Here is a 21,777-nt window from a genome sequence, read left to right as displayed (position 1 = left end):
ACTTGTGTGAGGGTTAAAGGGCCCAAGTAAAACAGAGATTAACCAAATTGAATTGTCTTGCTTATACGCCACTCACACGCCACACTCTGACATTATAAACCAGCTTCCACACACTAAACCACCTGTATCATTTTGATTGAAATCTTACTTGTTATTGCTGAACAGACAGTCCACGTAACATTTTCCTCTTGACGGAATTCTTCTGAAGGTTTCTTTTGTTAATGGTCTATACCACTACTTTTCTGCTAAACATTATCCCTTGAGTTATATTCCCTTCAAAAGAAAATAAATCCAATATCAAAGCTTGCTCCATATTTCCTGCAATCTCTGAATGAGTTTGAAAGGGAACAGCAGTTGTTGGACGGCGTATACCCTTAAATAACATGCCAATTACGTCCTTTATATATTGCTTTCATAACATCACGTGAAATGCAAACTTGCTTTGACGACACAACTTGTAAATGTAGAAATAATTGACAATACATGCTTAACTTTTTGATTTGAAGTCAAGACATAGTGTACTTTGTCACTGGTGGCGGTGGCATAAACATCTTGTCAGTGCAAATGTGAAATTATCATCCGAAAACATCGACAGTCACGTAGAGAGATGAACGAGTGATCAGTGCAAAAGTAATATTGCTGGTGTTTTGTTTTTGTCTGCATATTAACTCCAGGGGCCACATATTGTTTGCCTGTGCTGCCTGCTGGGCTTAATCTCCTCTCTCCGCGGAGCCCAATGTCCATCTATTCCCGATGATTAGCCTTAATAGATGTGCAGTTGCTTTCTGGTTGATGACCCAGGTTATTTGCTGGCAAAGCCTTGATATAGTATTTTATGAAATACATTAAGCCTATACAGATAGTTTCTTTTCATGATGACTCAAAGCCCACACACATAGAGGGACCAGAAGGTGTGTATTAATATGCAGTCCTCATATACAACATCTATTTATAAAGTCCTCATTGCTTTTTCTACAGTGCCTGCCATTGCAGTTCTTTTTAATGAGACTTATAAACTAGATGTATTGCTACATAGGAGAATATTTAAATTATGTGTAAAAGAAAACGTGGGAAATTGGAGAGAAAATGTGCACGGTATCATGTGTGATGACTAATACAATGCACTCAATCGAATGCAGCGGACTGGAATTACAGTAATGGCTCAAAAGCATTCTGATTATTTTGCTCACTCTCGCAATTAACCACAAGGTTCTCAAAATCCTTGGATAAAGTTCACTGCAGTGATAAATGACACGTGACAGGCTCCCACATTCTAAATTAAATGAAGCAGAGATCTGTAATTCAAGGTGTGATATACCACACCTCTATGAGCACATGCTTCTATTATAGTCGCTCCGAGGCATCTGATTTGTCCTGGAGGTAACGGCAAGTATGGAAAGAACAAATCACATGAAGTGTAAATGGGCTATAATAAAAGAAAAATTTGTACTCAAAACCAGAGATATTATGGACATGTAATGTAACTCTTGCTGTACTGAAAGACAATATCTAACCGAAATATATATAAACACCAGAGGTTCATATTGACATAAATTCTGAAACAAAACAGCTAAATGCTTAGCCTGGCATTCCCAGACCTGCCACTAGGCGCTGGCAAATTAAATTTGCTGCGCGTGTTGGTCTGGACACTCTCCGTTGAAGCTTTATCAAGAAAACCAGAAATCTGGCTATGGTTTCAATTGGTTCTATCTAATATGGGCGCGCCAGAGCCCTTTATATGGTACTCTGGGGAGGACGTAACCGGATGACGACAGTGACGTGCATGCGACGTCGAAGCCGTGATAGTAAACATCAAAGATGGCTGCGGATATGTTGTGTGAGTTTGAGACTGCTTTGGCCTCGACCCTTAACGATTTGGAAGGGCACTCAAATCTTTCATTAGCAAGTAAGTGGAATGTTCTGTTTTGCCAACCGACAACGGCAAACGTTTAATTTAACAGTTTAACAGCTGTTCGCTAAACGAAAGGGGCTTATGTCACCTTGTGCATCGCTCTGATTGGTTGTAGTGCTATCCAACTGCGTGCAGTGGCATTTGAAATGCACGAGTAGGATCCGCCCCTTGAGTTGGAAATTACTATTGATCCTGGCCAGACCCTCTATCGTTCAAGATATCAGGGTCTGGATTTCCAGGCTACTAAATGCTCTGAAGAATACTTAAATTATTCAATTTGACCTTCCTTGTGCGTTCCTTTGCACAGTAAAAGATGAAATATCATGTGAAACATTTATGTAGATTGGATATTTTTGATGGATTTCCTGGACAGACATCCTTTACACAGTGCAGAGAGCACATACACAGTATTAAAACGAACCTAGTCATTTAGATCTCATTGTGATTCCAAAAGTTGTAAAGGTGCCAACACACTACTGATATGCTGGCGCTGGTGCTAACCGGTGCTGAGAGCACCAGTCTGCTGTGCTGATGGTGCTTTACCCAAGCTAACCGGTGCTAACTTGGTTCATAAAGCAAAACTGATAACTGTACACAGCAGGCAACAGACACATTCACACATAGGCTATTCACAAAACTTATGGGAGCAAACTGTGACTATTATGTTTTCATCCATCTTAATTTCCTCTATCTGTCGTCCCGAAGTGAGTGACGTCGGGAGGAGCTCAACGCTGATTGGCTATCGCGGCGCGGCCGGCGGCAAAAAGTTCAATATTTTCAACTCCTGCGGCAGCCGCGCCGCCCTATTCGCGCCGCGTGAAATACATTGACTTTCTATTTAAGCTCGCCGCGCGGCGGTGTGCAGTGTGTTGGCACCTTAACTTTAGGCTAAAAATGTCTGGTTTACATGCCTTTTTATAGGCATGTACACCAAAACGGTGCCATGATAATGTCAGCTAAATATGGTCTATTAAAACAGGGGACTCACACTTGCTGTCTCTGCACTGCACGGACACATTAGCACTGTATAGTAAGGGAGACAAATGCCCCAAATCACCCTATTTCACACTTTTATAAGAGGATCTAATCCCATTGCTAGTTATTGCCTTCATTTGTCTCCGGTGCTATCGTTACTGGAGGTGATTGGCAGTCCCCTGAGATGCTTTTTGGCGGGCCCTCTCTTCACTTGAAATGTGTGAGCCAGGCATGATGGAGGCGTCTCTTGGCACCACGTAGTACCTATCGTCTGATCATCTGTTATCTCTGACTGAACATATTGGATTATTGATTCCGAGAGGGAATGTGTTTTTGTAGGCGTCCGAAGAGCAACATTCGTCTAGATGCCTAACATGCTCATTGTAGCCTAACAGAGAACTAACAAAAATGCACAATGGAAACAAAAAAAAACATTTATCCTAATCGTCTTTGTATGCTGGCATTTGGCAAGTTCCAGACTGGAGCTGTCTGTGGTTCTGAATTTGATCTCTTTTTTTTCTCCATTTGCAGCTTGAAAGCAGCAATGAAGAAAAAGTAAACCTTAAAAGAATAATGTCACGTTGTATTCATATAACAATGTTCAACTCACAATGGACAATTGAAAGGAAAAAAGGGTTCAAAATCAGTACAGGAGAATCAGAGATATTTTCTTTATAATTCCATACCTTCATTACCCACAACGTGTTTCTGTGAGTGTTTATGTAAGAATTTGCAAACAAACACATATCCATAAATACACACTATAAGCCTTACCATCTGGGAGTGGGATTAATTCCTGGACTGTTACTCAACCTCCACTTTTATATTATACTTGCAGCAAATTTGTGTGTGTGTATATTTGTATGTGTGTGTGTGTGTGTGTGTGTGTGTGTGTGTGTACTCATACAACTATTTCTGTGAGAACCAATTTGAGTTATAGACCATGGAAGTGAGGACATTTTTGGAAAGTGAGGACATTTTGGGCAGTTCTCAATTCGAGACATACCTTCAAAGGGTTAGGGTTAGGCATTTAGATGTTCATGGTTAGGGCACCTTACCATAACCATAGTTATGGTAAGGTGCTTGGGAATGCACAGCATTATATAAATGAATGTCCTCAGAAGTAACTGTACAAGCGTATGTGTGTGTGTGTGTATATGTGTGTGTGTGTGTTTGTGTTTGTGTGTGTGTGTGTGTATGTGTGTGTGTGTGTGTGTGTGTGTGTGTGTGTCTGTGTGTGCACGAAGGAAAACTGAAAAGGATAAGCAGAAGAAAGAGGTATTATACACAAGGTAGTGCTTTGATGGTTCCCCGGGAGAATCTATGAATTAGGACAGCCTGAAGATCAGCAGAAGGAGAGCGGAGGAGTCTGTCAACAGATCGAGGGAGAATATATGTGTGTAGCGACGTGGCAATTCATTTTATTGAAAGGGAGAAATAGAGATTGACCGGAGACCCCAGCCCGCTCTGCTGCCAAGTCCCATTAATTGTATATCAGTAACTGGCTTTCATCCCTCGTGTCTGCAGCACATGTCGAAGCCACTTCAAGTAACACCGTGATGATTATTTCAGAAAGGGCTCTGAGTGAACATGTCCAATGGGTTCTATCTTTGGACTTAAACCGCCTATGAGGAACTTTAAAATGTTTATGAAACAGTCTCATTTTTTTTCAGCGTATATAATGCTATTTTTATATAGTTATTTCTAATGCCTTTGCTCAGGTTTGATTTTTCGGGGGAACATGCTTGGTCACTTGGTCGCTGGGTGTCATAAAAACCCTACCGCTTTAAAAGGTGTGGCTTGAACTGTCTTTGGTTTCAGCTCATCATGTTTACTATCTTCAACTGAGTTTATGTAAATTCACAGCCGTGCAATTAAAGTGAAAACATGCAAGAAACTTTTATTTTATTTCCTTCTCCGGTATTAGTTCATATTCGTCAGACCCAGTGGTCAATGCTGTGGGTGGTCACTGCCGGTGCTAACCACTCATTTCTTCTTCAATTATATTTCATTCAAGCTGTAAAGCAACATGCATAAATTCCTGCACTAAGATTATTCCCCCCATAACCAGACACTGGATGATTGGAAGAGTTAATGTATATTCATGAACTGGGAATAGGTTGATTCACTTTCATGTCATATCATCTCTGTCGCTGATTGATATAATCGAGCACAGAGATTGCTACTTGTAATTAAGGATAGAGATGGATGAGTTTTTATTTCTGTGATGGTGCTGCCAAATATGAATATATGCCTATTTATTCTGTCAAAAGGTGAGTTTGAACTTTGAACTCCATTCTTTATGCATGTGTGTTCCCATGTCTTCTGATTCTCGTGAGTGTGAGTGTGTGTGTGTGTGTGTGTGTGTGTGTTTGTACATGTGAGAGTGTTATGGCTGCAAAATACTCTTCTCTTCCTCCTACTATTTACTGGCTCTACCTCCTACTTTATACACACACTCACAGACACAGACAGACAGACAGACAGACAGACACACACACACACACACACACACACACACACACACACACACACACACACACACACACACACACACACACACACACACACACACACTCTTGCCTTGGCTACGTTAACTGACGGCATGCTGTCTGTAAGTGGATAAAGCACTGGGGATCTGCTTCTACTGTCCACAGCTGTCTATATGAATTAGTAACACATAGCGCCACTAACACTATAGCATGGCAACATCTGTGCACATCTGAGATGAACATCGGAGTCTTGAAGAGTCCTTGAACTTAGCGGGAAATGTGCCCCAAGGACTGCCAGCCAACCTGTATTGGCACTGTGTTGGTGTAACCTACAGAGAAGAGCCACATTTACTTTTCCTGACTGCTGCCATATGTAGGGCAAAGTGGATACAGTTCTCTTTGTGCTCAGGTGAAATGTTGAGCTACTTGTGTTGACAAAAAAAGCCGCCATTGTCAATCCTACACCACCTCAAGCTATAGGCCGTCACTTCACCCCAGAGCTTTGCTTTGGTTCCTGCTCATCACTTCTTAAACGATCCCTTTCTTTCTATTTTAGTTTCCATCTGTTTGTTTATCTCTCTCTCTCTCTGTCTCTCGCTCCCTCTTTCTCTTGCCACACGGCCCCTTGTTCCCCTCTGCAGGCAAACACAAGCATTGCCAAGAAGAACAGCTCTGTTGGCCTGCTCGGAATTTACATATGTAAATGAGAGCCAATGTTGCTCGTAAATCTACAATTAGGCAAACAGCTGAAGCTTACAAACAATGTCGGTCGCCATTACCTTCATGCAAGCGGTTGAAGATAATGTTCTGGATTCTGGACCACACTCAAGGTCTTTGATTATTGGGGCCGCACAATGCGTACAAGGAGAGAAGAAGAAGCTACATACATACTCTTTCTACAAATGCATGGCAGCGAAAACACGGAGCTTGTTTTACTTTTCATGCTTTTGAGGTTAAAAGAGCTCATCAGCATGTGTTTATCAAAGCCCTGTAGATCTATTAACATACCGTACCCTTCAAAGAGAACGGCACTTTTTTAATGAGACGCAAAGGTCAAAAGTCACAAACAAGATTTAGAGTGTTTACCATCAAACATCACACCCTGCAAATACCAGTCAACACATGCACACCCAGAATCATGCCTTTGGATTCTCGATGTGTGAAGAGGGTGTCTACTCATTAACACTACAGAAAGTAGACAAAAATAATCTCTTTGATATAAAATTTCGACATTTTTAAGGTTCTTGTGACTAATGTGTTGCAAACACTTCCATACATGGCAACACAGGCATCACATTGAAGTCCCCTTTCTTCTCAACTAAACTATTGACTGTATTTTAACCCTGATTTAGTCTGCAAAACCCTGTAGTAAGATATTAATAGATTCAGTTTTCATCACCTGCTAGTTAGCTTTGTCTCTCAGCCTTATCTAGTTAAGCAGAGTTAATTCAGAGCGCGTATGTAGCGCAGAGCGGCTTTGGATGGGCGGTGAGAGCTGGAATGACACCAGCAAACCCAGATCAATGAATGGAAAGACATTGAAAGCTGCAGACAGCTGCAGACTGGTGTTGATTCTCAAATTCACAAATTTCAGTATCATGGTTAAACCATGAATTGAATCTCTTCCACAAGACCGATATATATGAAAAACCTTTGAAGAAATCACCACAAGATTGGAAGAGATAATGTAGATAATGTAATGTTTACCGAATAAATCAACAAAAACTGGATGAATAATATTTTTAGCAATTTCCCCCTAGGAAAAAATCTGCTTCCTACATGGATTACCTGCTAGAAATAAACAAACGTAATTGTGAGGATTATAATTTGAACAGTTTGTATCGTTTACTGTATACATAACCAGATTGACATGATATCAGTTGATTTCAAGGAGGTCTCACAGTGAACCAAACCCAGTTTCCAACTTTTTTTGAAAGAAGAACTTTGTGACTTTCTAACATCTTCTGGATATAGATTAGATAAGACATCTTGTGCCGACTGTAGATAAGGGGCTTGGACTTGTTACTGTACCCTGAACTTTATGTGTGGAGATTTGAGGTCACTGTGACCGGCCCCATGTGTTAGGAGAGTGAAGGTTCTCCAATACCACCTCCCCTCTGGATGGTTCCACTGCAGAGGGAATCACAGGAGGGATTCAAAGTCTGTTTGGTTTTAGTTTGGGAGTTTAGTTTAGTCTGAATCAAGCAGTCGATCCAGGTCATGCATATTTGTCCTGATCTCTTTTTCTTTGCCTCGTGCTTGTATGAAGAAAAATACACACAAATACTGTACACTTTTAGCAAAAAAGATCAAATGTATCAGCTGTAACATGTGGTTAAACATCAACATCTTTCACATACAAGCAGATATATTGTCTATTGTTCATAGAAAAACATTTATTGTAGCCGCTTTAAAGTCTTTTTAAATGTACTTTACGAATAAACTTTCTTTGTGATGTTAGTTGAGATTAAAAAAAAAAGAAGGTGGAATTGGATAATAGCACATGATGAGAAATTAAGCCCGAGACTGCTGAGATGCTTAGCGTTACAGTCCCAGATCTTCTCTAATAGCGTGAAATGAGAACAGATCTGTTAAAGCCCCAAAGAACACAGAATTGGGATGGGATTGGCTTTCCGCCATTGTACATTACCGCCTTTTGCATTGATAGGCCCTTTATGAGACTTAATTAAAAAGTCGATGGCATCTTTAATGGCTACGGCGCGGGTTGTTTTACTGTGTTTTTTAAAATGCTGCTTCTCTAATGAGCAGAGGCAGCCTCATTTGGGGGACAGAGGAACGGGAAAAATGTTTCGACCTGTGGCACGAGGTCATTACGCCCCAGCTGCGTCAGGCAAACAGATAAGGCGGTTTTTGTGCGACCCCCGTGTGGTTTGGCTGCTGGTCAGTGAGCAGAGGGCTTTATCTAACATGTGAAGCCTTTTACAGATACACCACAAAGCTGGAAGAAAAAAATGGTTAAAGGTGTAGTCTGCGGTTCTGGAGAATGCTTGTTGTAAAAAAAATGCATGATACGCTACCTGTCCGTGCTGTGTGTGCACTGAAAAATAATCAGGTGTAAACACACAGCCTAGGCTCTGTGAATGGGTATGTAAACAAAGGGGCCCCACGGTAGTTAGAAATCCCATGCCAGTTTACAGAGCCTAAGATGTGTATTAACACTGGGTAGTGGATTGTGAGGAGATATTCACTAATTTTGACAAAAAGTGAGATGACAACAGGCGTTCTGCAGAAGTGCATACTCCACATTTAAATGAAATGACAAATGGAGTGTCTGTTGACTGAAAGCTATGTTCTTCAAGCCGTGACTTTTGGCATTTTGTGTCGTGCCCTTGATTATCTTCTGAATTACATACAGGGTAATAGAGCAACATGTCTAAAATGGAGCCAAGCGTGCCATGGCCTTGAAAGACTGCCAGTGTCCTTACTGTCTCAGTTAATGGCTGCAGTTTGGCAGACACATACGAGGGCTTCTTTTTGGTAAATGTAGGGAATTATGTTTTGAGTGATTTTTATGATTTGTGTGTCCCCCATTTCCGCCATTTCTTAAGTGCTTGTACATGTTTTCCTGCTGTTAAATATTTGAATGTATTTAATTATTAGGTTAATACAATCTGCCCCATGTTTTAAACGTGTATCATTAAGAAGCGGCACTACATCAATGTTAAATGAATTTGTCAGTGTGTGGAAAATTGTTGCATTAACCTTCAAATTTATAAGAGAAACCCTGTTGTTCAAACTCAGGGATTTGAGTTTCAAAGGTTTGAACATCTACCAGACAGGTAAAGTAAAAAAAATAAAAAGTTGCATTGAGTAGCAGACCACCTTTCACAATCCTAATACTTGAGCTTAGCTGAACATATGCGTGTTCTTATATCATAGCTGATCTCAGTTTGGACAGTTATTTTTCTCCTGTTACCCCTATATGCGGGTGCATAACAACTCAGCTCATTTCAAGAATGATGTGCTTCCATGCATTGTTCTCAAATCCCGATAGACCTCATTAAACCTATGGCACATTGACTGTTAAAGATGTTTGACTGCCATTTCCCACATTTAAATTGGACCTAACATCTCAGCTGTTAATATCTGTCACTCAAAACCAAAGGTGATTGGTTGGCCCAGGTTGTCACCAACACGAGGGGAATTGAATACAAGTTACATGTGTTAAGCTGCAGCAAAACCTGTGATGTGAGGTGGCAGGTTGCTATTTGGAGTTTCCGTTCACACATTAAGTGGCAGCATGTATAGCTTTCTTGTGTGAACATCCCAGTCTTACTCAAGATATCTCTGTCTTTGTTGCTTTTCACCATTTTCAACTTTGTGTCGTTTAAAGGTGCGAACATACCAAACGCGTTGGGTGCGGTGGCGGCGTTGAAAAATCCTATTTTTGCATAGGTAACCATTGGTTTAGGCACGATGATGCGTTGGCCGCGGTAAAGCGGCGCTTTGGGCGCGGTAGCCGCGTTACCAAAGCGTCACCGCACCATCGCACCACCGCGCGAGTTCAAAAAATGTAACTTTTAATGCTCCATCGCGTGACGTTTAGCCGCGTTGGCCAATCAGCGGTGAGCTTGACCCGACGTCACGGACATCGGCACGGTGGGAGGACAACACAGAGGCTGAGAAACACCGAGTAGGAAATGTATTTGCGGCTGGCTGGTGATATGAAGCCGCTCGGGGTTGGGTTAGAAGACGTGGGGAAAGTGAGCCAGGAGAATGGGCTTCCTGGTTAATTCAGTGAATATGTGCGGCTGTGCTTTAGCCTAGCTTTAGACTAGCTGCGTAGCGTTGGGTGCGTTGAACCATTTTTTGACACAAAATGACCAAGCGCCAGATCAGGTGCGTTGGGCGCTTTGGCCACCGCACCCAATGCGTTTGGTGTGTTCGCACCTTAAGAGTCCAGTAGAACACCAACTTGTCAGCTTAAAGCTACAGTGCATAGCTTCGTATAGGATATTCCTCATGAGGGCAACTGAAGTTACCCACTCTGGCTTTAAATCTCAGGTGCTGTAGCAGAAACTCAGCGTTGTGCTCTCAATTTCATGCTCAAAAGTCTGCATGACCTTGTACATTAAAGTGCACTTGTGTCTTCGCGTATGACGTTTTATTTTTACCAAGAACCATTTCACCTGCTTTCTAAGCCTTTATTATACAAATGCTTCTGTTGAGTCAGTCAAATTCAGTCTCTGACATCTGAAAAAAAACAAGCATCTTTCATTTTGTTTATGCGTCTCACACTCTCTTCATATTGTAGATGTTAATTAAGATATTAATAATTTGGTACACTGACGCAAACTGCAGTCTGAGTAAGGATGTGCTACTTTTAACATAGCGATTCATTCAGAGCAGCATACAGTATATGCAAGTGAGCAACTTTCCAGTGCACCATTTAAGTTGTCATAAAACACATAATTGTATGCTGCTTAATGCTAATCATTAAAAAAATGAACTAAAACAATACAAAGTGAAGTGAAGATACAAGCCATAAAACATATTGAGTCTAATCCAGCAGATGCATTTGACACTTATTTTTTTCATAAACTGTCGACTCCCACGAGTTCAGTCAATATTTTCGCACCTTGATAGTTGAATGTATTTCCAGCCTGTTCGAGCTTGACATTAGCGGGGTACCAAGCATCAACAGTTCTTCTTTCTTCTTTCTTTGAGAAAATGATCCTCATTTGGAACAACCAGCCAGGCCCTCTTCCAGAGGATGCCTGTAATTGGAGGACGAAAAGGCTCTTTTCTGACGACGCTGGAGATTTCAAATAAAGCCCAATTTGCCAAAGTAAGGAGTCATTAAACATGTCATTAAATCCAGCTTTTATAAGTAGATGGAGCTCTGGATCGCATTTGGTCTTTGGAAAGGATGATGGAATTTTAAACTGTTCTTGCCGCATTGCAAGACTCATGCCTGACCTGCCACACACTCGGAGGTACGCACACATTCACACACACACACACACACACACACGCAGACACAGACACACACATTCACATGCACACACACACAAACACACACACACACACAGACACACACACACACACGCACACACACACACACACACACACACACACACACACACACACACACACTCTGTTCATATACACAACATGTGGGTGTATATTGATTGCTCAACGGAAGCCTCTTAAAGTCTATCATTGTCATACAGGAGGGCACCAGATCATCCCATTACCGGCGGAGGAGAGTGTGACATTCAAAACACCGAAAAAGACGAGTCCTTGATATTCTCAGACTGGTCACGCTTCTCTGTTTGACTAGCTCTTCTTTGTTTCACTGTTCGAGAGTATTTTATGTATTTTTTTTATTGTGATTTGGCCTACAGCGAGCGCCTGGCAAGTCCCGGCGGAGTTGTCGGCCTAAACAGCCGGGTCTGAAGTGATTATGTGAGTGCAGTGTGAGAGATTCCTTTAGGGCCTGTGGGAAGCTTGCACATTCTTTGTTGACAGTAGCAATGAGAGAGAGGTAGAGAGAGAGAGAGAGAGGTAGAGAATGAATGAGTAAAAGAGGGAAAGAGGGAAAGGTAGGAGGGATGGAGATGATCTAAACAGACAGAAAATTGCAGGAGTCTAGGAGATTAAAGGTACGTGCAGATATAAAATCCCCTTTTTGCAATAAGCTATTAGGTTGTCCTTTATTTTTTTCATCCATATTTCCAATTACAGTAGTAACGAACTTTGCATATACAGCCAACTGCCAGGTACATCTTCTAACGCTGTCAAATTGAATTCAGGTATAACCTCCCCATATATGTATCTCTCTAACACTGTCATTCTGTGTGTTGTGGAGCCTCTTTATGTCAATTATTATCCAAAGTGTTTTCAGAGTTAGACATAATATAATAAAAAGCCTTCTTTTCTTTCTGTTATTTTCTTCTCCTCAGCACATTTTCACTTTGAAATGGTACAAATCTCACTCTGCCTCTTGCAAACATCTTAATTGGGCAACCAAGAACGCTTTAGAAAGCCAACAATTAATTTTTTATTCACATTCATATCATCTAACATTGTTCTCTTAAGTTCAGCCAAGCAATCAAAATTGAAATGTGCCTTTTATTCTTCGCTGCCTCTGGCCTGTTTACTCTTACAGCATGTCCTTCAAGCATCTCCTACTCAGAAATCGAGGAGCTTAGCCGTAGAAAAGCGAGCTGTCGTTTATCGCTGCCTTGCAGACAAATCCACTCTAAAAGGCCGGTGATTTTCACTCATTGGTTCAATAATCCATTTGAGAATTAACTCAGGGACTGAGACACATTGTCGAGGTTGTTTTTTTGTGGTTGTTGTTGCTCCCTTTGAACAGGTTCCTCTATATGCCCCCTCTAACTTGAAGGAGACTAGACAACACAGAAAATGGAAATGAATGCATATACAGTACACAGACATTTCAAATCGGTGAAGTGCTGCTCTGTGCATCTCCAAGAAGTTTAATAACTGGGATGGCTGTGTTTTCAGGTGTCCTTGTCTGTCCAAGTCCAGAACTTGGACAGACTTGGAGTGAGAGCTGAGATACACATTGATGGACCCATGACCCATTAAAAAAACTAAAATACAACATAGATTTTTAAGTGTATAAAACACAGTTACACAAAGGATAACAGAGGTAAGCAGAACATTTATACATAGCACATCAACTTTAGGTCACTCTCTCAAAAATGGTTACCACATCTTTTCAAAGGAAACATTGTGTCAGATCCTTTTCATACATAACACATTGGTGATTTCTGCAAGCCAGGTTAGGCCATAACCAACATTTGATTTACTTTTTCTCTCTTCATGTCTTCCTCCCCCACCTGGCTCCCTCTACGCCCATGCCTTCATTGTCCATCCCTACTGCCCCCTGTCCCCTCCTCCTCCCATGGTGCATTGTGGTAATTGAGTGCGAGCTGTGGCCCTGGAGTCCTACTGTAATCCACACTTTATAAGCACTCTAATTGAAGTGCAAATTCAATACTCTGTCATCGGCCTTTCACTGGCTCCAGTCTTTTGCCTGCACCCCTTAGGTAATTACAAGGAGACTGGCAGTTCAATAATTTTTTTTTTGCAGAAAATAATGTAACAAAAACATAGCTGCATACACCAAATCCTTTTACCCGTGGCCGTGTCTTGAGCGCGATGATGTCGTGTTCCTGGAGGCGTAATACTGGAAGAGGCAAAACAAGGAACAAACCAAAACCGGTGTGATAAAGACAATTTAGAGGACCTTACATGAATGCATAACCTGGGATAATTCTACACTCACATTTCAATTTTCTTGTAATGGTTCGCCTGTAGACACGTGCACACATACTAGATAATGACACAAAGGCGAGTGTGTGCATGCACAGTATATACTCAATCACTGCATGCACACTCACACTCCTCTTCTGTATTGTTATAGGCACCCACGTGCATGCAAACATACTGTATACAAAGGCAAGTGAAGTGCAGACACACACACTCAAACAGATATCATTTGTATGTATTGGTTTGCTTATATTACTGTGTATCTGTGTGTAGGAGTACGGGTTGCAGCTTTAATTAAACTTCCTCTATTTTCTCTCAGCTTGTCCCCATAGGCTCCCTGTCTTCTTCCCGACCACATGCTTATTTATTTATAATTGCATTAAACTCAGAGAGCTGAGCCACGGCTGAACACGGTGCCAGACCTGTGGAGTAAGCTGGAATTGTTGTCGCCCAGTAATGCAATTTCACGTAGGAAAACATCCCACCAGCTGGGGAAAATTCAACACTATGAAATATCATGTAGATTAGACAACAGCAAATGGGGGAAAAAAAAGTTTGGATGATTATTCCCATTGCCAGTCAGAGTAGGGCTGCACAATTTATTGTAAATAAAAAATGGTGATCTTGATTCATAAATCTACGAGATCTCTGAATTAAAGTCACACTGTATGTTCACTTCTTTGCTTGGGAATAATTCCAGCTGCTATATAAATAACAATTAGCAACGTAGCAATGTTAAAGAAAACAAGCTATTAATATATCATTCACGTAAACAACTCAATAGATGTTATAACTTACCGTGTTCCTCCTTGAAGACTTAAAATGTTGATTCTGTAGACTTATGTTTTTAACCAAGAAATAAATACAGTGGTCGGTTGTCCAAATGGCCTGGGTGCTAGGTTTTATTTATTTATATTATGTATTCTAAGGCTGTCACTTAAAAGCAATGTTTTTAGGGTGTATACGTGTCAAGAATTGTATGAGAGAATGGTGATACAAATTCTTGAGCAGAAAAATCACAAGCGAGAATCTTGCAGCCATATACCAGAGTAGCAATAGATAGTGTAAACAAAGATGTATATAATTCAAAACTGTGAGAACTTGGACTATTTGAATCAACAGAGGAGCAAATTCCACTTTTTGAGAAGATGGAATATCATCCCTCTAGCATCGTGTTCCTCAAGAGATCAAACATTCCAGAGAAGAAAACAATCCAGGTGTCATAACAACCTTTTTTTTTCTTCTCTTTGTTCGATTGCCAGATTCCTCCTCATTCTTTGTGTGTTTGTCTTTCTCATTTGTCTTGCCTAAAACTAAATATCCCTCCAGACCAAACCTTTTTTTGGACGAGCATCACAGCAAAGTGCATCCCGAGTGCTTTAGTTGAAGTTGGATGAACCTGATTTAAATCTTCAAAAGAGAAAATCATATTACAATATTCTAATAACATTGCCAAATTGCCAAGGTATACTCCACATGGGCTACCCACATGTGGTGACTTAATACCTGCTGCACTGCCTACTTACATCTGCAACATAAACCCACAGCCAATTAAAATGCTGGCAAAAAAATCATCATCATTATAGCACATCTTATCACGTCATATAATATAAACCAGTAAAAGTGTGCATCATTACAAGATGATTTATATGTTGCTATGTATTTGCTTGATGTATTTGATTGTATGTGTCGTGTCCGCAATGGGATGATGACCCACTTTCCTGATGATAATTCACAAAAACAGCATGTGGCAAAGCTCCTGCATTCAATAGGGTTTGCCAGAAATGTATACGCTTAGATTGACCATCATTTGGGAAATGAAATGAAGCAATTACTGATGATAAACAGATCAAATCTAGCTGTGTGTGCTTCAAGATGTGCTATGAATCACCAATCAACTAGCTGCAAAAGGATAATAAAAAAAACAGAACGCCGCAATTGACTTATTTTCACTTTTACTCCATATAAGAAGAAATTTGACCCACATTGTTGTGTCATCGGAATTTGGACTAATTGTGGAATTGTCTGTTCTTTCGGTGTGAAACATGTTCGCAGATAATCTTTAATGTCCAAGGAGAGAAAATGTTTTCACAGTCAATGTTTGTGTCTCACATTATAAAACTTACACACACACACACACACACACACACACACACACACACACACACACACACACACACACACACACACACACACACACACACACACACACACACACACACACACACACACACACACACACACACACACACACACACACACACACACACACACACACACACTGTATTTATTATATTATCATATCTTAGAATGAGTATTCTTGAAACTAAACCAAACGTTTCAAAATGTGGACATCACTGACATTAAGGGGCTAAATGACAGGCAGTTAAACATTAAGAAATTTCTTTTTTTTCCAGTGTCACATCCAGTATCCAAAACCAAAACAATCCCAGCATGGCCAGTTGCTCCTCGAGCGTCTGCACACGTCACAGCCTAACCCGGAAATCCAGTGACAACTACTGTCAAAAAATCCTTCATCCCTTTCGTTGAACAGCGAATCAAAGGTGAGTTTTAAAGCTATACAGTCGCGTTTTACCACACTTATCGCTTGTTTATCGTGCTATTTCCCCCGTATAACGTACGTTTGAAGTTAACGCCTCATACAACACTTTTTACTGGGCTAAAATATTAGCCGCTAGCTGGCTAAGGTTATCAGTTTAGCAACGGTTCAGATTCGTTATATGTGATGACAATTGGTGACGGAGACTCTTCGGCTACTTTTTCGTCATTTTCCGTCATTTTCCATGTCGCACTGAAGTCTGTTGCCTGGATTTGAGCGTCAAAGCGAAAATTATCAGCGGGATAATTTAAAAAAAAGACATGCAAAATAATGAGCCGACTGTAAGAGAACGTGTGGTGCTGTATTCTCCAGCGCAGCCCGAGTACGCTGCCAAATAGTGAGCACGGTTCCCCTCGCTCTGTTGCATCCCCAGCTGCAGGCTGCAATCTCCTGCTCCTGTAGGCTACAAACTAAGGGAGCCCATCGCTAATATAGACTACAGGGGACTATTGGATTATTGCATATTTTGTGTGTGATGTAGGCCTATTTTCCATCTCCCTTACACACATCTCGGTGAAGCACATTTATTGGTGAAGCAAGTTGTAACCCTTGTTTTCAAAGGTGTGTAGCAGGCAGACAATAATTGAATACATTTTCCATTAATAAGGAATCTGTGGTGCAAGACCAAATCATAAAACTATAAGCAATCAACCATTGGTGGCCAAGTAACAAGACAACATTTTTTTGAACGAGAACATTTACAAATGAGTGAACTGTGGTATTGGTGAAGCAAGTCTTCAGCTTCATGTATAGTCATTAGAAAGGGTATTGGAAAAAGTGTCAATATAATAATATAGTAATAAAGAAGTAGGATAGGTGGTAAAACAGATGAATGCATATAAAGTTGCAGTTCTGCTATCTGAATCCAGAAGTGCATGTGGAACATTCAGTGGCTTTGTGTCGCAGCGTTTTCTGCCTGTGCTGGAATTGTGCATGTTCCGTCAGGCATGTGCAAGTTTCAAAACACTCTGAATAGAGGTATTGTTGAATCAAAAACTATTGTACGGATGAAAGTTATTTGAATCTCAAGGATTGCTCTCTGGCTGCATGGCTTTGTATTCTTAAATGTTACTGTTCCTCTCACACTGTCACACACATTCTTCACATAGCTGGTGGGGAAAAGAGTACGACTTCTCTTGACTTATATCGGTTTGAAAGTTTTGAGAAATATTTCTTTAAAGTTTTATCGAGCTGCGGTTCCATTTGCAAAATGAAATCCTCTCCTCATTTCGGAGGCCTCTGTGCTGTTTCCAAGATTTGAGTCAGTCAAGTCACAATGTCCGATTGGCTCAACTAAATAACCCTTCACTCAGCACCAGAAAGGATTTGATGTCATGGCCAATGTAAGGACATTTTTGACAAGCGCCGCCATCATACACTATCATTTATGTACTGTGTAGCTTGGGTTTATAAGAAAATGTATCTCACTATTATACAAAAATCTATTGCAATTAATGCTATTGTCCAGAAAATAATCAAAATAATCTTAAAATGGCTCTGAAAGGATCCCCCCAATAATGAAAATGTACTAGGATAAACACATTGTGAGTGATAATATTTGATATCCCTCCATCTATGCAAAATCGGTCGGTGATCACTATAATAATGACTTTTTTATTTTCAAACACAAATCATATGGATGGAAACCTTTAAATTTTTTTTTGTCAAATTTAAAAAAGAAAAAGACGAGAGCTACTGGCAGAGATTGAGTGGGAAAAAGTCATTGTAGTTGGATGCTTCTCTGCATGGTGCGGCATTCAGAGACCATAACACAAAGATCTATACTGCTGTTGAAAAACGAGAAAAATACAAGACTATCAGAAAACAGAAGAATACGATAGACCTTATTGATGGCCGCCATTTTGACACGAGGTAGAGAGACAACCACAGGTGTGAAGGAAAGAGGCCCTGTTAATGGTATTTCCTATGACAAGTCAATGTGTTTAAAAGGAGAATAAACTGCATATGAAGTTGAAGATTATCTAGGTGTCGGAATACATTAATATATAATATATACAATATTAAATAAAAAAGGCTGAATCTGCTTCTATCTTCTTCCCTATTTTCATTATATCTGTACTTTTATATTTTCAAATCATCCGATTGCCATTGTATGTTCTTCTTTCAGCAGACTGAGCTACAGTCCACTATTTTTATCTTTTCAAGGAAATGTTTTTCAGAGGCCATCCCTCACAGCCATTAAAAAAAAACTAATTTAGCCACAGCATGCCAAGCATTGCATTTTAATAATTGTTACCAGAGTTTGTTATTCCATTTAGTTTTACTCCTGGGCTATTTGTTTTATAGAGAACAAGAGACTTGGTATTAAAATAGTTCAAACGATTTGATGAGTTTTCGGTGGACAACAAAAATGAAATTCTTATCCTGAGGGGAACGATGTGTGCTCCTTATGAACATATCCAGTGGACTTCTGGGAGTTGAGAGTTGGTGGTAAAATTGCCTCGCACCGTTCACAAGCCATGATTGGTTCAATTAATAAACAGAAAATTATGTTTTTTTTGGAAGAGGAAAACATTTTTGGTCTAACTAACTACCCAAATAAATTCTATGTAATAGGAACACAGCAATATGCACGCTGTTAACAAGATCAGTTTGGAGTGGACAGGCCAGATGCTCACTTTCATATTGCTGAGCTGCTCTACGCATCAAAAACCGTTATTAGACAGGTGGCCTTCCCTTAGACTTCCACCTGGCAGCTGGCAGATAGATACACTTTTTCCTTTGTTTAGAGCAGTACTTGTGTGTGTGTGTGTGTGTGTGTGTGTGTGTGTGTGTGTGTGTGTGTGTGGGTGTGTGTGTGTGTGTGTACTTGTAACTATACTGTATTTGTGAGAACCAATTTGAGTTTAAGACCAAAGAGTGAGGACATTTTTGTCCAGTTCTCACTTAAAGGGCTATTTGGGGGTTTAGACAAGGTTTTAAGGTTCAGGTATAAATTAAATTTAGGTTAGGGTTTGTGTGAGGGTTGGGTTTAGGCAGTTAGTTTTAATGGTTAGGGTTAAGGTAAGGGGGAATACATTATGTCAATGCGTGTCCTCACAATTATAGCTGTACAAACTTGTGTGTGTGGAGTGGAATGAGTCCATTTGTCTTTATTAAGAAGTGCTTTTCTCTTGTATTCTTCTTAAACACTATTCAAATCTAAACTCTCATTCTTGAGCTCTCCCTCTAGTCAACTGTTTCTATTCAGCTCCCTGCTGTAGCCTATATTAAACTATTCAACCACTCTGTCAGATGTTTTTTTTTACACACACAAGTGCCCAGCTACCCAGAACCCCCCACCTACTCCTCTTCATATACACTACAAGATGCAGCCATTTGCTTTATTTACGAGAGGTGCTTCAGTAACTGCCTGAAATGGGCCAGGAGCCAATCGAAACGCACGGTGGAGACCGAGCTAATAGAATCTGACAGGAATGGAGTCATAGAGGGCCGCTCAGGCATCGTAAAGCTGTCGCCGTTTAAGCCCCTAAATTTGTCGCTATTACCTGCTTGCTTCTCCCTTTACACGGCCAGAGAGTGTGTGTGAGGGAAAGCAAAAGCCTGGCGCCTGAGTGGGAGCAGGTGTTGTTACTCATCTTTTTCCCATTTCAACCTCATCAATTCAATTTGAGAAGATGGTGCCTCCATACTTGCACCCATGTTCATGTATTTTCAGCATCTTACGCGATTGAAATTGAATAGGGTGACAGAATGTAAGCATCAGCACTATACAGAGTACACAGAGCAGTTTTTAGTACCTTAGAGGTGTCTATTTTCGGTAAAAATGAAAATGTAGCAGAGATGCATCGTTTGTGGTTTACTATGGTTTTGCCTCTTGAGTTATTGATCCCTGAAGTTCAAATCTGTCAATATCTTTCCAACTTTACCGCAGTCTTGAACTGTCCAGTTTATTCTCAACATTTTCGTATTTTTTCTTGAAGTGCATAATGAAAAGAGAACTTCCTCTCCCATGGCCCTAATACTCTTCTGAATGACTTTACCGTCCACCTGTATCAAGTGTAGGATTAAAGTATGTTCAACTTTAATAAACAGTCTGCTTCTGCACTGCACCACTTCTCTCAGTTTGACTCTGCTGCAACCAAGCTAACCATACTGTATTAATTTACACTCTTTTTGGTATTTTTTTGGGGAATTGCTTTGTTTATAGAACTGCAGGGGAAGATGTCAAAATGTGTCAGTCGTTCCTAGGTGGTTGTCACTGTAAAAAGCAGAAAGTGCTTCAGACACTGGTGGTTGGTGAGGAGAAAGTCATCGGAAATCATTCACTCATCAGAAATCCATTTTAGAATCTCCTAATGAATGGAGTTTGGCTGAGTTTTTCCCCTCTAATGAACCTGGTTAAGAGAATGTGGATTTTCCTGCCATTGGGGTTTAACACTGTATGGACAATCCGTCTCCTGCGTCAGTGGATCAATTCCAAAAAGTGTTGGCCGGGCAGCACCGCACTACAGCTTTGGATGTTCTGTGTCTGGCTTTTTGAAGGACTTAACACAGGAAGTTTACAAATTGGAACTGATGAAAAAGAAAAACAGCATATGCAATTCTGGCTTTAAGCTGAAGGGTCAAATCTCAAATTAGACATATTTCAACATTTGAACTGCTCATTCGACTGACATCCCGCTGGTAGCTTAATGCATATTTAATTGGTTTGAAAGCATGGGTATTTAAGCTTTTGACTTAATCACTGGCAGTATGCGGTGTAAAATATGAGTTTTGAACATAGCTAATATGGTGTGTGAATGCATTCGGAGTACTGAGAATATGGAGAAAAATCATGATTTGCATTTTTTATTGCAGTGTGGTCAGATTCATAATGTTGCAAACAGCACTGATTACCTATCCTCCAATGCTCCTTCTGTGTAAGACATACTTGATATAGGCGAGGCCCCACTCACCTCTGATTGGCCCTTTTATAGATGCAGCATGAATAGGAGCTCATTTCTCACGTTGCCGATCGCTTGTGAGGAAAGGCAACAAGTATTGAATTAGTTTGCATGAGAGGAGGGAAATGGAAATATGGATTGGGGTCGCAAATTCCTGACAGTGCTATTGGCTGTTACGGATATGGAGGATGAAATGTATTTTCTGCGGTGTGTGTGTGTGTGTGTGTGTGTCAGCGTGTGACTGATGCAGACAGTGCCCGGAATCGAATGGTTTTCCACCTTCCACTATTTTCCAATAACAACGCGGGAGCAGGAGTGACACAGATGAAGTGAATGTTTTAAGAGGAAAAGTAATCTCAAAGACAAGCCCAGCCATTCCTCACTCAAATCCTCTGCTTCTCCTACATCACTGGAGCCAGACATGAGGCAGCTCTCTCTCTCTCTCTCTCTCTCTCTCTCTCTCTCTCTCTCTCTCTCTCTCTCCCGCCATCTGCCATTTAGATGTATTTAAATCATGCATGCAAGCTGAGTTTGGACCTGTGATTTGAACTGGTCAGGTCCCAGGCCTCTGCCCAGGCTGCTCGGCACAAATCGTGACCCAAGGAA

General features: G+C 40.7%; 1 protein-coding gene across 1 annotated transcript in view; it reads left to right on the top strand.

The window, feature by feature from the left end:
• Window positions 1-16,153: 16,153 nt before the first annotated feature.
• spop (speckle type BTB/POZ protein) overlaps window positions 16,154-21,777 on the top strand; it is an 89,948-nt gene continuing 84,324 nt past the window's right edge. Inside the window, exon 1 of the mRNA XM_080044757.1 lies at window positions 16,154-16,208. The gene's annotated coding sequence lies outside the window, so the exon portion shown is untranslated. The remainder of the gene's footprint in view (window positions 16,209-21,777) is intronic.

The sequence above is a fragment of the Ammodytes marinus genome, assembly GCF_949987685.1.
Source record: "Ammodytes marinus genome assembly, chromosome: 16".
Classification (NCBI taxonomy): Eukaryota; Metazoa; Chordata; class Actinopteri; order Uranoscopiformes; family Ammodytidae; genus Ammodytes; species Ammodytes marinus.
This window is presented reverse-complemented; position numbering and strand designations above follow the sequence as displayed.